Source organism: Lupinus angustifolius, chromosome LG16, assembly GCF_001865875.1.
Source record: "Lupinus angustifolius cultivar Tanjil chromosome LG16, LupAngTanjil_v1.0, whole genome shotgun sequence".
Lineage (NCBI taxonomy): Eukaryota > Viridiplantae > Streptophyta > Magnoliopsida > Fabales > Fabaceae > Lupinus > Lupinus angustifolius.
Window position 1 is genome coordinate 17540867 of NC_032024.1, and position 4589 is coordinate 17545455.

A 4589-nucleotide genomic window follows, 5' to 3' on the forward strand; every position below is an offset into this window, starting at 1 on the left:
TCCTCATCCTCATCCTCATCCTCGAACTCATCCTCATCCTCATCCTCATCATTATCCTTATCCTCATTCTCATCCTCATCCTCAACTTCAATTTCATCCCCATCCTAACCCTAATCCGAATCTTAATCCTATACCTAATCCTAATCCTATTCCTATTCCTCATCTTCATCATCATCATCATCCTCATCCTCATCCTAATCCAAATCGTCATTCTCATCCTTATCCTCATCCCCATCCTCATCCTCATTCCCATCCGCATCCTCAGCCTCATACCCATCCCCATACTAATCTTCATCCTCATCCTCATCCGCATCCTCATCCTCATTCCCATCCTCATATGCATCTTCATCCTCATCCCTATCCCCATTCTCATGCTCATCTCATCCTCATCCCCATCCTCATATGCATCTTCATCCTCATCCTCATCCTAATCCTAATCCTCATTCTCATCCTCATTCTCATCCTCATTCTCATCCTCATTCTCATCCTCATTCTCATCCTCATTCTCATCCTCATTCTCATCCTCATTCTCATCCTCATTCTCATCCTCATTCTCATCCTCATTCTCATCCTCATCCTCATCCAAATCCTCATTCTCATCCTCATCCTCACCCTCATCCTTATCCTTATTCTTATCCTCATTCTCATCCTGATCCTCAACTTCATCCTAATCCTAATCCTCATTCTCATCCTTATCCTCATCCTCGTACATATCCTGATCCTAATCCTCATCCTCATCCTCATCCTCATCCTTATCCTTGTCCTAATCCTGATCCTAACCCTAATCCTAATCCTAACCCTCATCCACATCCTCATCCTCATCCTCATCCTCATCCTCATCTCCTAATCCTAACCCTAATCCAATTCCTAACCCTCATCCTCATCCTCATCCTCATCAATCCTAATCCTAACCCTAATCCTAATCTCATCCTCATCCTAATCCTCATCTTGATCCTGATCCTAATCCTCATACTAATCCACATCCTCATCTTCATCCTCATCCTCATCATCATCCTCATTCTCTTCCTCATCCTCATCCTCATCTTCATCCTAATCCTCATCCTCATCCTCATCCGCATCAATATCCTCATCCTCATCCGCATCCTCATCCTATTCCTCATCCTCATCCCCATCCTCATCCTCATTCCAATCCGCATCCTCATTCTCATACCCATCCCCATACTCATCTTCATCCTCATCCTCATCTGCATCCTCATCCTCATATGCATCCTCATCCTCATCCTCATCCCCATCCTCATGCTCATTTCATCCTCAACATCATCCTTATCATAATCCTAACCTAAGTCCTAATCCTAATTCTAATCCTAATCCTCAACCTCATCTTAATCCTCATCTTCATGCTCATCCTCATCCTCATCCTCATCCTCAAACTTATACTCATCCTCATCCTCACCCTCATCCTTATCCTTATCCTCATTCTCATCCTCATCCTCAACTTCAATTTCATCCCCATCCTAACCCTAATCCGAATCTTAGTCCTATACCTAATCCTAATCCTAATCCTAATCCTAATCCTATTCCTCATCTTCATCATCATCCTCATCCTCATCCTAATCCTAATCCTCATTCTCATCCTTATCTTCATCCTCGTCAACATCCTCATCCTCGTCCTAATCCTAATCCTAAGCCTAATCATATTCCTAACCTTCATCCTCATCCTCATCTTCATCCTCATCCTCATCCTCGTCCTAATCCTAATCCTAACCCTAGTCCAATTCCTAACCCTCATCCTCATCCTCATTCTCATCCTCATCAATCCTAATCCTAACCCAAATCCTTATCCTCATCTTCTTCCTAATCCAAACCCTAATCCTAATCCCGATCCTCGTCCTCATCCCCATCCCTGTCGTCATCAGCAATCTAATCCTCATCCTCATCCTCATCCTCATCCTCATCCTCATCCTCACCCTCATCCTCATCCTCGTCCTAATTCTCATCCTCACCCTCATCCTCATCCTCATCCTCATCCTCATCCTTATCCTCATCCTCATCCTCATCCTCATCCTAATCCTAATCCTAACACAAATCCTAATCCTAACCCTAATCCTAATCTCATCCTAATCCTAATCCTCATCTTGATCCTGATCCTAATCCTCATACTAATCCACATCCTCATCTTCATCCTCATCCTCATCATCATCCTCATTCTCTTCCTCATCCTCATCCTCATCTTCATCCTAATCCTCATCCACATCCTCATCCGCATCAATATCCTCATCCTCATCTGCATCCTCATCCTATTCCTCATCCTCAAACCCATCCTCATCCTCATTCCAATCCGCATCCTCATCCTCATACCCATCCCCATACTCATCTTCATCCTCATCCTAATCCGCATCCTCATCCTCATCCCCATCCTCATATGCATCCTCATCCTCATCCCCATCCCCATCCCCATCCTCATGCTCATCTCATCCTCATCCCCATCCTCATATGTATCCTCATCCTCATCCTCATCCTCATCCCCATCCTCATGCTCATCTCATCCTCAACATCATCCTTATCATAATCCTAACCCAAGTCCTAATCCTAATTCTAATCCTAATCCTCATCCTCGTCTTAATCCTCATCTTCATCCTCATCCTCATCCTCAAACTTATACTCATCCTCATCCTCACCCTCATCCGTATCCTTATCCTCAGTCTCATCCTCATCCTCAACTTCAATTTCATCCCCATCCTAACCCTAATCCGAATCTTAGTCCTATACCTAATCCTAATCCTAATCCTAATCCTAATCCTATTCCTCATCTTCATCATCATCGTCATCCTCATCCTAATCCTAATCCTCATTCTCATCCTTATCCTCATCCTCGTCAACATCCTCATCCTCGTCCTAATCCTAATCCTAACCCTAATCAAATTCCTAACCTTCATCCCCATTCTCATCCTCATCCTCATCCACGTCCTAATCCTAATCCTAACCCTAATCCAATTCCTAACCCTCATCCTCATCCTCATCAATCCTAATCCTAACCCAAATCCTAATCCTAATCTTCATCCTAATCCAAACCCTAATCCTAATCCTGATCCTCGTCCTCATCCCCATCCCTATCGTCATCCTCAATCTCATCCTCATCCTCATCCTCATCCTCATCCTCATCCTCATCCTCATCCTCATCCTCATCCGCATCAACATCCTCATCCTCATCCGCATCCTCATCCCCATCCTCATCCTCATTCCCATTCGCATCCTCATCCTCATACCCATCCCCATACTCATCTTCATCCTCATCCTCATCCGCATCCGCATCCTCATCCTCATCCTCATCCCCATCCCCATCCTCATCCTCATCCCCAACCCCATCCTCATGCTCATCTCATCCTCATCCCCATCCTCATATGCATCCTCATCCTCATCCCCATCCTCATGCTCATCTCATCCTCAACCTCATCCTTATCATAATCCTAACCCAAGTCCTAATCATAATCCTAACCCAAGTCCTAATCCTAATCCTAATCCTCATCCTCATCTTAATCCTCATCTTCATCCTCATCCTCATCCTCATCCTCAAACTTATACTCATCCTCATCCTCACCCTCATCCTTATCCTTATCCTCATTCTCATCCTCATCCTCAACTTCAGTTTCATCCCCATCCTAACCCTAATCTGAATCTTAATCCTATACCTAATCCTAATCCTATTCCTATTCCTCATCTTTATCATAATCCTCATCCTCATCCTAATCCTAATCCTCATTCTCATCCTTATCCTCATCCTCGTCAATATCCTCATCCTCATCCTCATCCTCGTCCTAATCCTAATCCTAACCCTAATCATATTCCTAACCCTCGTCCTCGTCCTCGTCCTCGTCCTACTCCTAATCCTAACCCTAATCCAATTCCTAACCCTCATCCGCATCCGCATCCTCATCAATCCTAATCCTAACCCAAATCCTAATCCTCATCTTCCTCCTAATCCAAACCCTAATCCTAATCCTTATCCTCGTCCTCATCCCCATCCCCGTCCTCATTCTCAATCTCATCCTCATCCTCATCCACATCCTCATCCTGATCCTGATCCTCATCCTCATCCTCATCCTCATCCTCATCCACATACTAATCCACATCCTCATCTTCATCCTCATCCTCATCCTCGTCCTCATCTTCATCCTCCTTCGCATCCTCATTCTCATCCTCATCCTCATCCTCATCATCATCCTTATCCTCATTCTCCTCCTCCGCATCCTCATTCTCATCCTGATCCTAATCCTCATTCTCATCCTCATCCTAACCCTCATCCTCATCCTCATCCACATCCTCATCCTTATCCACTTCCTCATCCTCAGCCTCATCCTCATCATCATCCTCACCCTCATCGTAATCCTTAGCTTTATCCTCATCCTCATCCTCATCCTCTTCCTCATCCTCATTTCCTTCCTAATCATAATCCTAACCCTAATCCTAACCCTAATCGTAATCCTAATCCTAATCCTAATCATAATCCTAGCCCTCGTCCTTATCCTCATTCTCATTCTCATTCTCATCCGCATTCTCATCCTCATCCTCATCCTAATCCTCATTCTCATCCTCATCCTTATCCTATCCTAATCCTAATCCTCATCCTC